This window comes from Crotalus tigris, unplaced genomic scaffold (genome assembly GCF_016545835.1).
Source record: "Crotalus tigris isolate CLP2741 ecotype Arizona unplaced genomic scaffold, ASM1654583v1 scf7180000018682.9941245338:1185362, whole genome shotgun sequence".
NCBI lineage: Eukaryota > Metazoa > Chordata > Lepidosauria > Squamata > Viperidae > Crotalus > Crotalus tigris.
In genome coordinates this window covers 613,490-635,690 of record NW_024097143.1, presented here as the reverse complement: position 1 = coordinate 635,690, position 22,201 = coordinate 613,490, and the positions used below count along the sequence as shown (strand labels likewise).

At 37.4% G+C, this 22,201-nt stretch overlaps 1 pseudogene; it reads left to right on the top strand.

Moving 5' to 3' along the window:
• Positions 1–3,662: 3,662 nt before the first annotated feature.
• LOC120313432 lies at positions 3,663–21,777 on the top strand (annotated as a pseudogene).
• Positions 21,778–22,201: the final 424 nt, after the last annotated feature.

Genomic DNA, 22,201 nt, shown 5'->3' with positions numbered 1-22,201 from the left:
CAATCCATACAGACTGTGAGGGAAGTCACTAAAAATTAAAATTAATAATATAGAACTACAGAACTAGTTCAAGATAAAATGCTTACCATGCAGATATGAACATTAAAACTTTATATGCTTTAATAATAGTGACATCTACGACATTAACTGTCTACTACAAAAAAGTATGGAAATATTATAGAAGATTCTATACAATGTACTGTCTGAAAAGACAATAATAACAATAAAATTAAAATTTTATTTTATGACAAAGGAATGTTAAGTTTAATATCAAGGATTCAATAGCTAGCAATGCATCTGTGCAAGGGCAGGCTCTATCATGGCTGGTGAATTTTTATTCTTAATTTTGCAAGCTGATATGCAAAATTCAGAAACATGATAGGGTTGGAAAACATTCTGAAAGAAACAAAAAGATGTAAAAGTTATCAAAAGGAGTAGGCAATCTAGTCAGCCTTGGAGAGATGAGAGTTATTCCATCTCCTTATTATATGAATAACGAGTGGTGATTAAGGCTTCAGGCTAGAAACTGGAAGAACATGAACTCTTGTTCCACTGGTTGGCCTTGGGCCAGTCACTTTCTCTCAGCCTTAGGAAGGAGGCAATGGCAAACCACTCTGGAAAAACTTTGCCAAGAAAACTGCAGGAACTCATCCAGGCAGTCTCCAAGAATTGAACACAATTGAACAGAAGAAAAAAAAGGAATAATAAAGAAGAACAAATTTGGAGATTTTCCAAGATGCAGTGTTATTCCAGAATAATCTGCCCCAACCCTCAGATTATTATTAGAAGAGAACTCTACTAGAACATTGGTCTTCCCTTTTTTTCATCAAGCACATCAAAGTCACTAGATCCCTTGGAGGATATTGGTAATATTAAGGACCATCATGTCAATACTGTTTTAGAACAACCATGCAGATAGAATTTATCGAGGATGATCTATCCTCAATTTTAGAATTAGAATAGAATATAACAGGAAGGGGCCTTGGAGGTTTTCTAGTCCAACCCCTTGCTCAAGCAGGCGATCCTATACCATTTCAGACAAGTGGCTGTCCCGTCACTTCTTAAAAATCACCAATGATGAAGCACCAACAACTTTTGAAGGCAAGCTGTTCCACTGGTTAATTGTTCTCACTGTTAGAAAGTTTCTCCTTAATGCCAGGTTGCTTCTCTCTTTGATTAGTTTCCATCCATTGTGTCTTGTCTTGCCTTCTGGTGCTTTGGAAAATAAGTTGACCTCCTCTTCTTTGTGGCAGCCCCTCAAATACTTGAATACTGCTATCATGTCACTCCTAGTTCTTCTTTTCGCTACATTAGCCATACCCAATTTCTGCAACTGTTCTTCATGTTTTAATCTCCAGGCCTTAAATCATCTTAGTTGCTCTTCTCTGTACTTTTCCAAAGTTTCAACAACTTTTTTCTAATGTGGTGACCAAAACTGGATGCAGTGTTCCAGATATGGTCATACTAAGATTTTATAAGGCAATACAAATACTTCACATGATTTTGATGTCAAGCCTGTGTTTATATAACCAAGAATTATATTAGCTTTTTTGGCTACTGCAGCACACTGCTGGCTCATATTTAAGTGATTGTTCACTAAGATTCCAAGATCCATTCTCACAGTTATTGGTATTGAACCAAGTTTCACCTAATCTATAGCTACACAGTTGGAATTTTTTTTTTTTGCCTAAGTGTAAAACCTTACTTTTATCTGTGTTGATTTTCATTTTGTTGGATAGGGCTCAGTGTTCAGGTTTGTCAAGATCTATCCTAAATCTGGCCTTTTAGTTCTCCCTGTAAGGAGATAAGGAAGCCTATTTTTTTAAAAAGATCTTGGAGGAGTTCATTTTCTAAATTTGCATTGGTTCAGGATACTGAACAAAGTCAGCAATCATTTAATTTGGTAATCCCTTAGGTCCGTTAAAATAACCCAGACTAGATGGGAGTGAAAGAAGAGCACATGAATTATATTCGAATATGAAACAATAGCTCAAGATTTATTAATTGATTTTGGTTCATTGTGTGCATAAAGTCAGTGGAGTCTTTTATTGATTACATACCTAATTTGTCATGATGTTCTGTCCCTAACCTGCTCTTTCATTGCCACTGTAACTGAATCCAGCCCCATTGTTTTTAGTCATCTTCTCTTTCTTTCCAACATTCCCAGCATTATAACTTTCTCCAGAGAGTTAACTCTTTATATAATGTTTCCAAACTGAGATAATTTGAGCCTGGTCATTTGTTGAGTGAGCACTCTGGTTGAATCAATTGATGTTCCATTTCCTTGTTTTTTTGGCTGCCCACAGTATACTCAGGAGTCTTCTCCAACCCTAAAATTAAAAAGTGGCAACTCTCTTTCTCTCCTGCTTCTTCAAAGTCCAACATTTACTTCCATAGAGTATTACAGGGAATACATGAGTTGAACAATTCTGACCTTTGTAGATATGGACATACAACTTCCTGATAGTTAGAACAATTAACCAGGACTAGATGACCTCCAAGGCCCTTTCCAACTTTATTATTATTATGGCATCTGAATATATTTTCCAGGGCCTTCATGGCTGCTTTACTAAGACTGCTTGTGAAAAGGTCTTGGCAATGGAAGGCCCAAACACCCAAAGAAACTCAATGTTGCTTGAGCTGAGCTGAAGCCTGCTGCACTCTATCCAGGACCCTCAGCCTCCAGCCCCTTGGACAAAAAGACCACATTTTTTTAAGTTGAGATTTTTGTCTTTCTTAGCTAAAGAACATGACTAATAATGCAAAAAGTTCTTCTATTTTTATTTATGGTACCTACCTACCTACCTACCTACCGACCGACCTATCTATCTATCTATCTATCTATCTATCTATCTATCTATCTATCTATCCCTATCACATTTACAAACTGCCTATCTTCCTCACAGTTACTGTGATTATTGTCAAATAAGATATAAAACATAAAAATATAGATAATATAGATATTATAATATAAGGCAGATTAAAACAAGAATAAAATGTCTAAAATTCAGAATTAAAAAGACAGGGCAGGTCCTTCAAGACACTAACTAGCCCTATGGCTGTGTGCATCTCTGTGGGTCCCAAGTGAGTCAGCAGAACCAGACATTTCTGAACAGTCAGGAGAATGGGTACCCACCTCATCTCTGGTGGAATGTTCCAAGGGGCAGGGACAATGGCAGAGAAGGCTCTCTTCCTGGACCTCACGAACTGGAGTCTTTAGCTGATGAGGTCTGCAAATACTTTTCCAACCAGACCAGGTGAGATGGGCCAAAGTAATGGGATGAAGATGGTTCCATAGGTAGCCTATCCCAATGCCAGGTACTTCAAAGGTCATAACCAACACCTTCAATAGGACCTAGAAGCAAACTGGCATCCAATGCAGCTTGTGCAACAGAGGTGTTATATGTGCAGTCCTTTAGGTGTCCATAATTGCTGGCACAGCCACATCCTGTGCCATCTGAACTTCTAGATACTTTTCAAGAGTAGCCCCAGGTAGAGCACAGATTGTTAGATTGTCAAATTTGTGTACTAGACTTATAAGACAGCAATCCAACTGATTAGTTATAAATGTCCTTAAAGGAACAGTTTCAGGAAATATGATGTGATTTTATGAATAGAAGATGAAAACTAACTGCAGTCTCTTATCTTGCAGCATACAGAGTATGAGCTTCTGTCATGTCCTGCCCTTCTTCTTTGCCACTCATGAGATCAACCAGAATCCAAAGCTGCTACCCAACATCACCCTGGGCTACAGCATCTATGAGAACTTTTTCAGTGCAAGGATAACATATGAGGTCATGATGGACTTGCTGTCTACAGGGCAAGAGAATGTCCCAAACTACAGTTGTGGAAGACAAAATAATCTTCTGGCTGTGCTTGAAGGGACTGATTCGGAGTTCTTTACTTCCATTTCAACTATGCTGGGCATCTACAAAATTCCACAAGTAGGAATGAATACTGAAGCTAATTTCATTTTGTAAAGTCTATTGATAATCCAAAAGGGGTCAGATAACAAATAAAATAGTCAGATTGCAGAGCTTAAAGAACACCTGAACTATTCATCAGGCATTCAAATACCTTTCCTCATTCTTACATCATTGCATATCTTGATTTTTTTTAAAGATACATAGATTACACAGAGATGTTTCAACTGAATGAACCTTCACCCATAGCTCATCTGAACTGCTCTCAACCATATTTTGCATGGAATTTGCATCCTCTTTTTCCACCCTTCTGCCTCTTTTCCCTGTCTTCTGGTCACTGCAGTCTCATGTCTTCGCAGACAAAAACATCTTTTTATCCTTAATCCAACCAATTCCAAACAACATCTCTAAGGATTGTAATGGAAATAACATAAGCAAATGTTACTTTAAGAGAGTTTTTCCCTACTTGCACAAAGACAATGAAAACATACCCAGTTGACATATTTTTTTTCTGCTGCCATCACGTGATGTTCCATTTTCCCCAATCTATGATCAAAGCAAATCAAATGATATATATTTTCAAAGCCTTTATAATACAAGAGTACAGCAAAAAGAGAAACACTGTAATACAGCAATTTGTTATTGGGCAAAGGAAAAAAATAGGATAATAAAACAGCATATCTAAATTGAAAATTTTGTGCAGCTGTATAACTTGGTGAATATAATTGACCAGCTGATATGTCAGTATAGAGTTAACATCAGAAAAAAAATCCCTTAGAGGTAAGAACTTATTTTTGTCCTTAAAAGGAAGCAATCAACCATCTTTTCTGTTTCATCTTAGATCAACTATGGGGTCATCAGCCACATTCCAGAGCAGAAACATCATTTCCCTTTTTTCTACCGGATGAGTCCAAAACAAGAACCTCCTCACTTGGCAATTATCAAGTTGCTCCTGCATTTCCGATGGACGTGGATCGGCCTCGCTGCTCCGGACAATGAAAGTGGTGAACGGTTCAGAAGAACCTTTGTGCCAGAAGCTGTAAGGAAAGGTGTCTGTGTTGCCTTTTCAGAAATCTTACCCATGGTTGTTAGAGAAGGGAGGGAAAAGGACATCCTTGAATATTTTAGCGACACTAAAGTGAAAAGTATTGTTTGTCAGTTGGACTCTCAGTCCTCATTAATACTAGCAGTGGTAATACGAGACATTGAAAAGAAAAAAATCCTGTTTGAGGAAAAAGTATGGATTGCTACAGCTTTGTCAGATTTAAATGTGAGATTATTTTACCAATTGGTTAATCTCCAGCATAACCATCTTTTATTATCTTTCTCAACTAAGGGAAAGAAAAGGACACAATATTATGATTTTAAATCACATTATTCTGCTACAGGAAAGTTTGGGGAGGCAGCATTTCAGTGTTCTTATTCAAGTCCTTTGTTGTCTAAGAAAGTTTGGAACAGATGCCTGGAAAAAGAGACCTGGGAAATCCCATCCCCGGATCTGGTTGAAAGAATCCTGTCTGAGGATGGCTCCAGTATTTCCACAACAATCCAGGTTGTGGCCTGGGTCCTCAGTGCTGCCTTTTCCTCCCAAATGAATAAGAGGAGGATTCCTGCTGGGGACCAGCAGACACTCCAGATGGTACAGCCATGGCAGGTAATGCTTCTTCAAAATGTTGCTGATGGTTCCCTTTCCATTCTTAAATGTTACATTAAAGATAAGCATCATCGTATGGGGATAACCTCACAACAATTGCCTGTTTCTAATATTTGTTCTGACCAAACAAATAGATTGTGTTGCTGACTCTTCTAGATTAAACCTGGTGTGCTGATTCAGGATGCTTGTGACATTAGGATATGATGTTTCAAGAGACTGGAAGTTTCTTTTCACAATTGTTGAATAAATAAGCAGTAGGATATGACATTTTTTACATTTTTTATACTTTTTAAAATCCTACAAGCTAGACTCCATCAGTATGTTGACTGAGAACTACCAGAAGTACAGGCAGGATTTCGAAGAGGCAGAGGAACTAGAGATCAAATTGCCAACATACGCTGGATCATGGAGAAAGCTAATGTGTTCCAGAAAAACATCTACGTCCACTTCATTGACTATGCTAAAGACTTTGATTGTGTGGATAACAACAAATTGTGGCAAGTTCTTAAAGAGATGGGAGTACCAGACCATCTTATTTGTCTCTTGAGAAACCTATATGTGGGTCAAGAAGCAATAGTGAGAACTGGACACGGAACCACTGATTGGTTCAAAATTGGAAAGGAGTCTGGCAAGGCTGTATACTGTTGCCCTGCCTATTTAACTTATATGCAGAGGACATCATGAGAAAGGCAGGGCTAGATGAATCAAAAAATTAAAATTAAGATTGCCGGGAGAAATATCAACAACCTAAGATAGGCAGATGATACCATTCTAATGGCAGAATGTGAAGAGGAATTAAAGAGCCTCTTAATGCGGGTGAAGAAGGAGAGTGCAAAAGTTGGCTTGAAACTCAACATTAAGAAAACCAAAAGCTTCCGGTGCGAGGCGACGGCGATGGCGGCTATCTTTTAGCCGTCCAGCTGGGAAAGTGTTAGAGCCGCGGAGCGCAGCGCGCATCAGCTGGCCCGTGGCTCGGAATTCCCTTCCCGGGCAAAGGGAAGGGACAGAGAGTGCAGGGATAGAGGTAGAACCCCTGAACCCCCTCTGGATTTATTTCTAGAGGGGGTGAAAGGAGTGTTCCCTCGGAGCTCCTGCTGATCTCCGCCTCCCAGCTGTTTTTGCTTCTTAGGAAGCAAAAGAAACTGCCGCTTCTATCTCCGTGTTTATAGCATTTTGGTGAGTAATTTTTAAACGGACGGAGCAGTTTAAAGGATTTTTGTTATATAATTTAGGTGTTTATTTTTTTATTATTTGATTTCTACTATTTTTCCTCCTTTTCTTTGTTATATTAGTGAAAGGATTTAAGATGGCGTTTTGAAAGTGTCGGAGTTTTTTTTCCTTTCTCTTTTGTTTTACTTTCCCTTTTTAAGGACCGGTTTTTGCTTTTGCTTTTGCTTTTGGCTTAGAATTTTTTCTTTTGAATTGTTTGCTCTTTTATTTTTTATTTTTTGGACTTATTCTGGACTTTCAAGGATTATAGTTTGTCTCTTTTTAATTTTTTTTTCCTCCTCCCTTCTTGTGTGGAGGGGAAAGGGAAGTGAGAATTGTGCTTTTTAAAATGGCTTCAAAGAGGCAGCAGCCTTCCTCAATACCCAAGGTTATTTCTTCTCCTATAACTTCCACTCCACAATTACAACAACAATCTAAACATGTACCACCGGCTCAGCCACCACCCTCCCCTCCTCTATCTGGACTTTCAGCACAAGAGGTTAGAGGCATAATGGGAGAGATTGTAGTTCAAATGAGAGAGGAAATGAATCAATTTGTCTCACAGATTAAATCAGAAATTAAATCTGATCTTAAAGAAGAGATAACGGGGATAAAGACTAAATTGCAAGAAAATAATAATGATTTACGACAAGATATACTTGCAGCTGTTTCAGGTTTGGCTACTGTGGTGGTTAAGCTCGATGCAAGGCTTGAGGAAGTGGAAGACAAAGTTGATTCCTTGGATGATAAAATTCAAGATGTGGAAAGGAAGGTGGACTCCTCACAAGAAGACATTTTGATGTTTCAGTACAGACAGATGGAGTATGCCCTGAGGATTAGAGGCCTCAAGGAAGATATGAATCAAGATTTGGTGGAGGTGGTCCTTACTGATCTGGCGCTGGCCTTGGATATGGATAAAGGAGAATTACAGAGAGAAGTGGAAAAAATTTATAGACTCAACTCCTGGATTGCTAAGCAGAAGAATTTGCCTAGAGATGTGGTGATTTATTTTACAAAGAAGTCCCTGCGGAATGAGATTATACAAGCTTTTTACAACAAAAGATTTCAGATTGCCGCCCAAGATGTCATCATTCTAAAGGAAATCCCATCCAAAATTTTAAGAAGCAGGAAAGACTTTGCTTTTTTAACCAACGAGCTCAAAGCTAGATCGATGCCATTTAGATGGGAAATTCCGATGGGTATTGTTTTGAGCCATGCTGGGACACGTTACAGATTGAATACAGTTGATAAAGCTAGAGACTTTTATACTTCGGTCCTGGGTGCAGGCTCAACTTCATCTGGTCGGAAATCTTTGAGTGGCAAGGAAGTCGAGCAGCAATCTGAAGCACTAGATTTGGTTTCCGCTGGGATGATAGAAGCTGTAAGACAACGCCAGACGGAGGTTAAAGAGCAGAGGATGACTCGTGCAGCCTATAAGCGTAAAGAGAAGGAGCAACGTAAAAAAGAGCCTAAAGAGAGTTCTCCTGGAAGTGCATCACCGCCGGTGGGAGGAGCAAGACCCAAGAGTTATGCAACACACGCAGCTCTTTCAGAGTTTGATGGTGTCTTCTCCAGGCTGCGTGCCAAGGGAGATGGCAAAGTTTTTGACCTGGAATGTTAATGGATTGAATTCTCCTCAGAAACGGAAAAAAATCTTTTATTATTTGAAGCAACATACCAATGATGTTATTTGCTTACAGGAAACTCATATTTTACTCAAAGATCAGAAATATTTAGTCAATGCTCGTTTGGGATCTCATTTTATATCTTCTGCTCCTGGGAAGAAAGGGGGAGTTGTTATATATGTTAAACAAAACCTACCAGCTTGTCTGGTAGAATCAGATCCCCAGGGGAGATATGTGATGATTGAACTTGGTATATATGGTAAGAAAGTACTTATAGTGGGACTTTATGCTCCAAATCAACAACAGGAACAATTTTATAAGCAGTTACATCAAAAAATAACATTGCTTGACTATAGATCAGTGGTATTAATGGGTGATTGGAATGGTGTCTTAGATATACAAAGGGACAAGAAAGGTTCCTCTCCTTTTCTTAAACAAGCAAGGTTACCTAAAGCCTTTTTTGATATGAAGGAAGATTGGGAATTAAGGGACTATTGGCGGGAATGTAATCAAGAGGAGAGAGACTTCACTTTTTTTTCTGATAGACACCAATCTTTTTCAAGAATTGACTTTTTTTTGATTACTACTGATTTGTATAATAAAGTAAAGAATGTAAAGATTTTTCCTAGATCACTGACGGATCATAGCCCAGTTTGGATGGAGCTGACCCAAGAGAAAGAGGAAAGGAGATCCTGGAGAGTTAATGAAAACTTGTTTAGACAAGAGAAGAATGTTCAAAAGTTAAAAGAGTGTTTAAAGGACTATTTTGCTTTGAATATGTATAAAGGGACTTCAATGTCAATGGTATGGGATGCAGGTAAAGCATTTATGCGTGGTGTTTTGATAAAAATGAATAATTGTCACAAGCGGAAGCAGATTCAGAAACGTAGAGAACTTGAAGATGAAATTAAATTAAAAGAAACGGTTTTGATTTTAAATCCTTCTGATGAAAGTATTAAAGAATCCTTAAAGTTATTAAAGTCACAATTTAATATGTTGATAGCAGATCAAGCTGCAACTAATTTATTGTTTATGAAACAAAATACATTTTGTAATGCTAACAAGCCTGGGAGATGGTTGGCTTATCAATTAAGAAAGAAACAGAGACAAAGAATAATAGAGAAAATAAATTATAAGGGTAAATTAGTTTTTCAGAAGGAATTGATCAAAAAATCTTTTTTGGATTATTATCAAAAGTTATACAAATCTACTAATGTGCAACTGCTAGATATAAATAAATATCTAGCTGAGGCAAGTTTTCCTAAACTGACTGAGGATCAGAAACATGAAATTAATGGCTTAATTACTAAGGAGGAAATTGCCTCAGCAATTCAACAATTGAAACTAGGGAAAGCACCGGGTACGGATGGGTTAACAGCTGTTTATTATAAAGCTTTAATGGAGGAGATGATTCAACCATTAAATGATCTTTTTAATGGTATCTTACAGGGTTTAGAGATTCCTCCTTCATGGCGTAGTGCGTTTATATCATTGATTCCAAAGGAGGATCAAGATCTTACTTTACCAAAAAATTATAGGCCTATATCTCTTTTAAATGTGGATTATAAGATATTTGTTAAAATTTTGGTAAATAGGCTTATGAGGGTGGTGCATCATCTTGTGCATAAAGATCAATCAGGGTTTATAACAGGAAGGTATATGAAAAATAATGTTAGACAAATTATTAATTTATTAGAATATTTAGACAAGAACAACCAAGTTCCTGCAGGGCTCATATTTTTAGACGCTGAAAAAGCATTTGATCAATTGAATTGGCACTTTATGTTAAGAGTAATGGAAGAAATGAATTTTGGCGAAAAGATATTACAAGCCTTTATGGTAATATATCAAAAACAAACGGCTCAACTTATTGTTAATGGAGGTTTGTCGGAGGTTTTTACAATAGAAAAAGGTACTAGACAGGGGTGTCCTTTGTCGCCACTGTTGTTTGTTTTAACACTGGAAATATTATTGATCAAAATTCGAGAGTCTCAGGAAATTAAAGGAATAGAAGTTAATAAAAAAGAATATAAGTTGAGAGCTTTTGCGGACGACTTGGTTGTTACTTTGTCGCAACCTGAGTATTCTGTAGTAAATTTATTACAGTTGATTTACCATTATGGTTTGGTTTCGGGTTTCAAGATTAATGTAAATAAGACTAAAATTTTACCTAAAAATATGTCTAGTCAGGAGAAGCAGATTTTGGCTAATTTGACAGGTTTTGAGATTGTTAATAAGGTAAAATATTTGGGGGTGATGTTGTCTGTTTCTAATGTAAAATTATTTAAAAATAATTATGAAAGGTTGTGGATCAGGGTACAGAAGGACTTGAAGAATTGGGAGAAGTTGCAATTATCCCTCATGGGAAGAATTGCAGTGATAAAAATGAATATTCTACCCAAGTTTCTTTTTTTGTTTCAAATGCTACCGATTTTGAAAAATGAGATTAACTTAAGTGAGTGGCAAAAGGGTCTTAATAAATTTATTTGGGCAGGGAAAAAGCCAAGGGTTAAGTTTAAAATTATGCAAGACTTCCGTGAGAGGGGTGGATTAAAGGTACCAAATTTGAAATTATATTATGATGCAGTGGTTTTAACACTAATTAGTGATTGGGTAAATTTGACAAATTCCGAGATACTTCATTTAGAGGGATGGGATTTACTTTATGGGTGGCATGCCTACCTAATATTTAATAAAAAAATGGATTGGGTTTTTAAATCTCATATCTTAAGAATTTCTCTACTTAGGATTTGGAGAAAATATTACAAAAGTGATTTTAAAGTTCCATTATGGGCTATACCTTGGCATGCGATAGAAGGAATAAAAAGAGGAGTAAAAATGGATATGGTGTCTTATAGTCAACTACTCAGATGGGACGGGCAAAAATGGCAGTTAAGATTACGGGAAGATTTAGCGCAAGAAAATATTATTTATTCTTGGTTCCAATATAGGCAACTAGTAGATAAATGGAAGGTGGATTGCAAATTGGGTTTTCTTAGAGAAGATGGAAATTTTATTAAACAAGTTAAGGATCAAAGACAAACCCATATTAAGAGAATTTATGGGGTATTAGTTGAAATGGATTCAGAAATGGAATTAATTAAAGATTGCATGATTAGATGGGCGCAGAATTTTGGTGAGCCAGTTCCATTGGACATTTGGGAAACTATTTGGGTGAGAAATGTCAAATTTACACAAGCACAGAACCTTAGGGAGAATTTTTATAAAATGTTTTATAGATGGCACCTTGATCCACAAAAAATGTCTCTTATGTACCCTGACCTACAACCTAAATGTTGGAGATGTGGGTGTATGGATGCCACTTATTATCATATTTGGTGGTCGTGTAGAGAGATAAAAGCATTTTGGATTAAGATATGGTGGAATATCCAGAGAATTTTTAAAAGGAGGGTAAAATTTACTCCGCAATTATTTTTGCTGGGTATAGTTACAGATTGTGATACAAAGGAGGTTGTATTGATGTTAAATTTGATTACAGCTGCGAGGCTGTTAGTAGGACAATACTGGAAGAAGGAGTCTTTGCCTACATTGCAGGAATGGTTTTTCAAAGTAGCTTATTTGGCAGAAATGGCAAAGATTTCGGCTTTCTTAAAGCAACAAACGCAAGAGAAGTTTCTTGTCGTTTGGGATAAATGGATAAAATTTATACAATTTAGATTGGGTATAAAAAATATCATATAGCTTTTTCATAATTTTTACTTATATATATATATATATATATATATATATATATATATATATATTAATGTTATATATAGATATTCTTTTTTATATATAAATATAAATTTTTTAATTTAATTTTTTATTTGTTAATTTTTAATTAAGCCTATATTCTGCTCTGGGAAGCTCAGGGGGGGGGGGAAGGGAGGGTTTTTGTGAGGGGTGGGGGATGGGGTTTTTTTTTAATATGTAATGTTTAGTGTTTTTTTTGTACATGTTGTTTTTGCTTTGTATTGTTTTTGTTTTTTTGTAAAATTTATAAAACTTTTAATAAAAAAAAAAAAAAAAAAGAAAACCAAAATCATGGCATCTGGGCCTCTCAATTCCTGGCAAATGGATGGGGAAGAAATGGACGTAGTGATAGATTTTATTTTCCTGGGCTCCAAGGTCACCTCAGATGGGGACTGCAGCCAAGAAATTAAAAGACGCTTGCTCCTGGGGAGGAAAGCTATGGCAAATCTAGACAGCATACTAAAAAGCAGAGACATCGCCCTGCCAACAAAAGTGCATACAGTTAAGGCCATGGTTTTCCCAGTTGCAATGTATGGATGTGAAAATTGGACCATAAGAAAGGCTGAGCGACAAAGAATTGAGGCCTTTGAACTATGATGATGGAGAAGACTCCTGCGAGCCTCTTGGACTGCAAGGCATTCAAACTGGTCAGTCCTAGAAGAGATCAACCCCGACTGCTCTTTAGAAGGCCAGATCCTGAAGATGAAACTCAAATACTTTGGCCAACTAATGAGAAGGAAGGGCTCACTGGAGAAGGGCCTAATGCTGGGAAAGATTGAGGGCAACACAAGAAGGGGACAACAGAGAATGAGGTGGCTGGATGGAGTCACTGAAGCAGTTCGTGTGAACTTAAATGGACTCCAGAAGAAGGTAGAGGACAGGAAGACCTGGAGGAACGTTGTCCATGGGGTGACGATGGGTCGGACATGACTTTGCAATTAACAAAAACAAGGATGTGACAATAACCATCATGCTCTATTGAGCTTCCACCATTGTTGCACAACATGTTTGGGATCTGAGCTTACAAATGTCATAAAGAAGAGCAGGCTAAAATAATAAATTAAAATGATCTGTATGTATGTGAGAAGGGGAGACAGACAGACATAGACAGACAGACAGAGTGGAAAGAGCCTGGAAGAAACAATGGGAGTGGGAAAGAGAGGGAGAGATGTAATTAAAGTGAAAAATATACTCTTCCTACCACATTTGCAGACAGAAGCACTAGGATAAAGTACCTCTGTTTTGACTTAGTGCTCAAATGAGAATGTATATATTGCAAGGGTGATTCTCCATGTCTTTTCAGCTCCATCCATTTCTAAGAAACTTCCAGATTTACAATTTTTCTGTAAATGACGTTTATTTGAATGAGTATGGAATTCCCACTGCTGACTTTAATATCATGGACTGGGCAATATTTCCCAACAAATCTGCTGCTGGGGTGATAATTGGGAATGTTGAAAAAGAAGTCTCTTCAGACATCAAGATCTCTGTGGATGAGAGCGCCATCATATGGCCAACATCTTTTAACCAGGTAACCAAATCTGCCTCCATGTGGGTTTTATTGTTCACCTGTTCCGATGTATCCATGTGATTTTTTGGTTTATCAGTCTTTTAACTCAGATGGAGAGTCACCACTGCTAAAAGGACAAGTTGAAGGAGACACTATTTCTCCTGGTCCTCTCAAAAGATCTATTCTTATGATAAGGGATTTCTGGTTTGATGTTGTAGTGATACAGATGTGGGGAGTGTGGAGCTCCACACCCCACAGCTGATTTCCTTCTGCCAGGGAGCCCCAAAAGCCAAAGGTCACCCCAGAGAGGCAACAATAAAGGAGGAAACCCTTGTTGATCATGGGCAGATGGCAATTAGCCCATTTGATCTAAGGAAATTCCTCCAAACCCACAGAAGAAAGACGGACTGTATTCATGCAGTCTGTCCAAGAGCTACTGACAGCTGGGAAGATACAATCACAATCCTGGAAATGGAAAAAGATCACACTTTTTAACAGAACAGAACATACCTGAAGATAAGGAGGAAGTCCTAATAGAAATGATTACTAATTTGTTTGCTGAGGCAGTAGAAGTGAAAAAAATGAAATGGAAGGAGAATTGGATCAGGTATATAGAATTAACTCAAGCTACACAAGGAGACATAGACTCCCTAGGTTCACGTTAGTTTTGTGAAAAAACAATGAGAGATGAAATATTGAAGAGAGTGAGAGATGAGATGATGATGTATAGAAAAAAAAAGAAATTGTGGTTCTGAACAGATCTCTAGGAGGATAAGAGATTCTCAAAAATACTACCAATTTTTGATTATAAAATTAAATGAAAAAGGAGTGAATTTCAGATGGTTGGTCCTGGAGGGAATATTAATAAATTGGGATGTGAAAACTTATAGATTGGACTCCATCTTTAAGGCAACAGAGTTCTATGAGACATACAGAAGTTTTCTTGAAGAGAAAACACAAGAATCACAAGGAGATTGGGAAAATGAAATACAGAGAAAGTTAGTAACAGAAGAGACACCCATACAAAGAGAAGAAGAAGAAGAAAAAAAAGAAAACACAGATCAAGAAAGAGAGTAGGTAATAAAAGAACAGAGACAGGAATTATCCACTAGGTGAATAAAACCTAAATATAAGTAAAGAAGATGGAGAAAGAAAGTGGAATTTTCTCAATGAATATAAATGAACTGAAATCCCATCATAAAGAAATATTTTTTGCACGATTATGGAAGCTAAAAATAGATATAATTTGTCTCCAAGAAACACATATAAAAAACCAACACTATAAATTGCTGGAATATTCCAAAATTGGGAAACTTTATTTTACATCAGCATCTCAAAAGAAAAGAGGGGCCACTTTATATATAAAAGAGACATTGGAATCCAAACAGGTCTACTCAGATAAAGAAGGAGGAATCCTAATGATAGAAATAATGATAAATCAAAACCAGATACTGATGGTAGCAATGTATGCACCAAATAACAAACAAGAAGAATTATATCAAAAATTACAAAGGAAAATATTGGAAATGGAACATCAAAGCATTTGTTTGATAGGAGATTTTAATGCAATTGTAGATAGAAAGTTAGATTATAGAAACAGCAAAAGAGGGGAAAGGGGAAAAAAGACACTCCCTAAGGTGTTTTTTAGAATGACAGAAGAAATTTCCATACAGGATACTTAGACAGAAAGTAACCCAAAAAAGACCCAGTACATGTTTTATTTGATTAGACATAAATCTTGGCCTAGAATTAATTAAGTACTAATATATATGAGATTGAGGTAAAACCTAACATTTGGGTGGATCATAATCCAATAATGCTGACCCGGAAAGAGGTAAAGAAGAAATCAAGATAGACTTTAAATCAATCTTTGTTAAAAGAGAAACAATTTGTAGAATTAGCAATAAAGGAAATGGAGTTTTTCTTTAAAGAAACTATAAGGGAAACAATATCAATTCAGAATGTATGGGACATAGCCAAAGCGTACTGTATATTCCGGCAAATAAGACAACTCGGCGTATAAGACGACCCCCGACTTCGGCACCTATTTTAATGCTTGCGGAAGTCATCTTATACGCCAGAAAGTACAGTATTTTAGAGGATTAGCTATAACATATATGGCTAAAAAGAACAAAAAAAAAACATAACAGAGAAGAATTCAAGAAACTGGAGTTAGAATTACAAATACATCCACAAAAGAAAATTGTGAAAAGACAAATGGAGACAATGAAACATAAATTAAATTTAATAGAGTCAGAAGCATTGGCTCTACAAATAAAAAGGATAAAACAAAACTTTTTTGAAAATAAAAACAAGCTGGGAAAATGGTTGGCATATAAACTGAAAAAAGAAAGAGAGAAGAAACTGATAATAAACTACAAGATGAGAAGGGTGACATACAATTTCAAACTGATGCAATTAAAAAAACAAAGAATTTTATGAAAAATTATATGATGTAGAACAGTGGTTCTCAACCTATGGGTCGCGACCCCATTTGGGGTCGATCGACCTCTTTTCGGGGGTCGCCAAAGGTGGCGATCTGCCATTTTGTCCCCTCCGGGGGGCGCCGCCGCGCATGCGCGCCGCACGTGGGGGTGGCGGCGCGCCCCCGGGGGGCACCGCCGCGCATGCGCGCCGCGCGCGGGGCCCCGCCCCCATGCACGCCGCGCGCGGGGGGCGCCGCCGCACATGCGCGCCGCGCGCGGCCCCGCCCCCATGCGCATTGCGCATGCACGCCACGCGCGGGGCCCTGCCCCCATGCGCGCCGCCGCCGCGCATGCGCATAACCTTTGTGTGACGGGGGTCGCCGTCACACAAAGGTTAAGAACCGCTGATGTAGAAGGAATTTCTCGAGAAAAAAATGATACAATACTTGGAAAATGCAAACCTACCAAAAATATCAGAAAACCTAAAAAATATATTAAATGAAAAAATTACAATGATGGAAATCATAGAAGCTATAAAAAGGCAGAAAAACGATAAAATACCAGGACCGGATGTGCTACCCGCAGAGGTTTGCAAATATCTACAAGATACATTAAGCCTACCAATGAAGAAAGTGTGTAACGAGGTATTATTAGAGGATGGAAGCAAGTATTACTTTAATATGAAGGGAAGATTCAGATTTGACACAGATGAAAAATTACAGACCAATATTATTATTAAATGTGGATTATACATTTTTTGCCTCAGTAATAGCAGAGAGATTGAAAAGATTCTTGATTGAAATTGCTACTGTTAGATTAGCAAAAATGTTTAAAAATATGTCTAGCAAATGTTGGAAATGTAATCAAAATCCCAGTACATATTATCACTTGTGGTGGACATGTGTAAAAGCAGACCGGGAGGCTTTACTCACAGTCACTTATGCCCTTGTCATCTCAAGACTGGATTACTGTAACGCGCTCTACATGGGGCTACCCTTGAAGAGCGTTCGGAGGCTGCAGTTTGTTCAGAATGCAGCCACGAGAGCGATTGTGGGCACTCCAAGGTATGCCCACATGTCACCTATCCTCCGCGAGCTGCACTGGCTTCCTGTGGGTCTCTGGACCCAATTCAAGGTGTTGGTTATCACCTTTAAAGCCCTTCATGGCATAGGGCCAGGTTACTTACAGGACCGCATACTGCCGCACAGTTCCCAGAGACCGGTGAGGTCCCACAGATTGGGCCTCCTTCAGGTCCCGTTGGCCAGACAATGTCGGCTGGCGGGCCCTCAGGGAAGGGCCTTTTCTGTGGTAGCTCCGACCTGGTGGAATCAACTTCCCCCCGAGGTTCGAACTACTCCCACCCTACTGGCCTTTAAGAAAGCCATTAAAACTCTCCTGTTCCGGCAGACCTGGGGCTGATGTCCCAGGGGGGGGGCGGGATATGATCGGACACACTGTATGAATGTATTTATTTTATTGTTTTATTGTCATATTATTGTTTTAATTTTGTACACCACCTTGAGTCCCTTGGGATTGGGCGGCATATAAATTTTAGAAATAAATAAATAAATAAATAAATAAATAAATAAATAAATAAATAAAAAACTTTTGAACTAAAATACATACTTGATGAAAAAAGATGTTAGGAAAACATGTAGATTTTAAACCTGATTTTTTTTTTTTACTAGGCATAATGCTAGAAAAGTTTGATAAACAAAATGTATATTTAACATTACACGTATTTGCACTGCACTGGAAAAATGAGATAGCACAATTAAAAGAAGCAATAATGAAGAACATTTTGGACTGTGCAGAAATGGATAGACTCACATTGAGAATCAAAGGAAAAGAAGATACAGAATACTTTCAAATATAGAACTTATTTTATCAATGATTTGAAAAGCAGGGCAGAGAGTAAGAATTTAACCAATATGACTAGGCAAAAATCAACCCAGACAACACATTGTTCATTAAGCACAAATGAATTGTAATGATAGAAAACTAATAAAATACTTTAAAAAAAATCTATTTCTTATGATGGGAAAGAATGGTGTAGAATGGAAAACGTGTTGTTGGCTAGGCCAAAGCTGCTTGTAGCACGTAAGGAAACTTAGGAGCATCACAAACCAGGGAACTGTCCTTTGACACTGAGGGACTTACGGTAGGGTGTTTTATTCAGGGGAATCTTTGGTGTTCTCTGAGCTTGGTTGTTTGTTTGCAGGTAATTTCATTGGTTAATTTCCCGACTAAGTAACATCATCAGTGCCTGATGATAGCAGTGATAATGTTATTTACTCAAGTAATGAAATAACTGCAAACAGGCAGTTAAAACCAGAGAGCATCAAGGAGTTTACAATTCAACACTGAGTTACACAGATTTTCTTCTATTGAATCATTCAATGTTTTTTTAGAACTGGAGTCTCCTTTGAGAGTGAGTTGATAGTAAATTGAGATCTAAGAAATACATATTGTAAGAAGGCAGAGGAAATGTTGTGACAGATGATGTTCTAGCAATTGCTAACATAAGATGAAGTAACCCTTTCTTTTCCAACCTTTGGACTAGACTTTCCACAGTTTTGTATCGTTGACCAGTTGGCTGAATCTGATAGGATCTGAAGCCCAAATGCAGAAAAATCCCGGGATAATGATGATTGGACTGGAGAGTCAGCAGCTTTTTCTGAACATTAAGGGGACTCGGAAATCATAGCCTGCTGAAATGAAACTGCTAGTGGAAAAATTTCACTAAAACAAAAATATTTTCATTGTATTTTGAAAAAGATCTTGAAAGTGCCTTCTTGAATTCATGAACCCACTTTGGTGCTCGCTTCCATTTTTAGAAGTAATCCCCTCATTCATACATTTCTCTGATTTTTCTTTCTGTTCAGAAGGCCCCCTTTTCTAGGTGTACAGAAAGTTGCCTCCCAGGATATACCAAGCTGACAAGAGAGGGAGAACCAGTTTGCTGCTATGACTGTTCTGCATGTATGGAAGGAACCATCTCTGTGCAGGAAGGTAGGTAATTCAAGAACAAAGAAGCAGCACTAGTCTTTTATTCTAAGGATAATATAGTAGCAATAGGAATTGCACTTAGACATATATTACTTCATAGTGCTTCACAGCATGCTCTAAGCAGTTTACAGAATCAACATATTGCCCCTCAAAAATCTGGGTCCTCATTTTACTGATCTTGAAAGGATGGAAGACTAATTCAACCTTGAGTTGATGAGTATAAAACTCCAGGCTGTGGGCAGAGTTAGACTGCAATACTGCATTCTAATCACTGTGCCACCACAGTTCTGGTATTAGCAAGATTTGTTCTCATATACCAACATGCTACATCTAGACTCAGGAAACAGACTAAAAACACTGCAAGAACTGGTCAGTGAAGGTAAAATTCACCATTGTGAATGTTTTCACAAGTTGCTGAAACAATAACAAGCAATTTTTCAAAAAGATTGAGAGACCTTAAGAAACACGATAGCATTTGAAACACATATAGAAAACAAGATTTATGATTAAGAACCATATATAAATTGTTTTTGAAATACAACATGGAGATGGAAAAAAATAAACATTTTTATGATAAAATGGATGCAAAATGGCAAACAATTAACCACAATACAAAAAGAAAAATACAGAAAATTCACGCCAACTTATAATTTAAGGGGAAATTGCTGCAAAATGTTTTTCAAATGTTCTATAGCTACATCAACAATTGCAAAATAAACAAATAATAGAACATTTAATGTTGGAAAAGCCACGAGAAAAAGGAACACTTTGTCATCTGTAGTGGTTATGCAAAAAAACCTCAAAAGCATTGGAATGAAATACATCAAATTATTCAAGAAAATCCTATACAAAATGAACTGAAATCACACATATTCTTTATAGGTATAGTTTCAAAAAGCAAAATAAATAAATAAATAAATAAATAAAAAATGCTAATCCTAAACCTATTTTTTCTGGCAGTCGCAAGAAGAAAGTTAGGAGAGAATTGGAAAAATAGATATTTTGTCAGTGATGTCAGATTGGGAGGTCAATTTGGAGAATATGCAGCAATGACACTTGACAATACCTACAGCAGTGATTCTTGGCAACATTAAGTCATGTGGACATGAACTCCCAGAATTCCTCAGAAGCCATGGAATTCAGGGAATTGGGAAATTCTGGCTGAGGAATTCTGGGAATTGAAGTACATGTTTTAATGTGAAGGTTGAAAACGCTGAACTACAGAATCTGTGATTAAGTTTAAGCAACTTTTAAAAAGAATAGCTCCCGTATGTGGAACACATTGAACAGCAGGATATATTTAAAGCTTTAGAACATGATTTTTAACCAGAAAGTTGTGAGATGAATCAAACCTAATATCAGATGCCAGCAAGAATCTTTACACTTTAAAGTAAAACACACAGAGAGAAACAAATAGATTATGTATGGAAGTGGTGTGTTTGTGTTTGTGTGTTTATTCTACTCACAGCTTGGGGAAATAACGAAAGGAAAGAGAGAAATGGTTTCCATAAACATAATTAACTACTTTATTCATTCTTAGTAATTAAGCATTTTTTCCTTGCATTTCATTATTCGAATAATATAATTTCTTTATAAATAGAGAGAGAAAGAGAAAATCTTCATTGCTCTATCTACATCCTGCTTCTGCTTGTTTGGTCATGATGTACTGAATGTCATTGAATCACTATTTAAAAAGCAGTTGTGTTTTCCAGATGTAGCCCAATGTGCAAAATGTCCAGATGACCATTTCTCCAATGAGAAGCGGGATCAGTGTGTTGCCAAAGTTATAACTTTCCTGTCCTACAGAGAAAACTTAGGTCTCATCCTGGCTGTCTCTACCCTTTTTTTGTCACTTACCACTGCCTTAGTTCTAGGAATTTTTATTAAATATCGAGAAACTCCCATAGTCAAAGCTAACAACCGTGATCTCACCTACATTCTGCTGATCTTTCTCCTGCTTTCCTTCTTGACTTCCCTTCTATTCATTGGTCAACCCAAGAAAGTGACATGTCTTTTTCGACAAACTGCCTTCAGTGTTGTTTTCTCAGTTGCTGTGTCATCCTTGCTGGCCAAGACTATCATGGTGGTGATGGCATTTCTGGCCACAAAGCCAAGAAGCAAAATGAGGAAATGGCTGGGGAAATCTTTGGCCAATTTCATCATCTTCTCCTGCTCTGGTGTTCAGGTGGGCATCTGTTTCATATGGCTGGGAATCTTTCCCCCATTCCCAGATTCTGACTTATATTCCCAAAAAGGGCAGATCCTACTGCAATGCAATGAAGGTTCAGTCATCATGTTCTATTCTGCCCTTGGCTACTTGGGCTTTCTGGCTTCCATCTGTTTCTTGGTGGCTTTTCTAGCCCGAAAACTACCAGGTGGCTTCAACGAAGCCAAGTGGATCACCTTCAGCATGCTGCTCTTCTGCAGTGTTTGGGTTTCTTTTGTCCCCGCCTACCTGAGCACCAAAGGAAAATACATGGTGGCTGTGCAGATCTTCTCCATCCTGACCTCCAGCCTCGGCTTACTTGGCTGCATCTTTGTCCCCAAATGTTATATCATCATTCTGAGACCTGACATGAATGTGAAGGAGCATCTAATGTTGAAAAACAACGAGTGATCTAGATTTTGGCAGTTACATTTTATCCAAATTATTGCTCAGTTAAAATAAGACATTGCAAACAGTTATTTGTTCAAAGAATTTTTTCCCTCCCATGTGATTAATCTTACTATCAATAAATAGCATAGTAAAGGTTATTGATGTTTCTTCCAGCAATTGAAAACCATGTTATTTGTCTTCTAATCTACATTTCTTCAATATCCATTCAATATACGAGATGAATAAATAAGAAAGGAGAGTACAGTGTTGTCTCATTTCTTTACTGATCTGGAATCATACTGTTTAACTCTGGTTTTTTCAGAGTATGGCTTCGAGTCCTTGTGTAGATTTTTTAAAAGGACAAAGAGATATTGTCAGATTGTCATTTCTCAAAAACATTCCATAGCTCAACATGATTTCTTTTAATTGTTCATTTATTTTAAAAGATTTGTTATGGTCACCTATGTTAAGACATATTTTATTTTTTATAATGTAC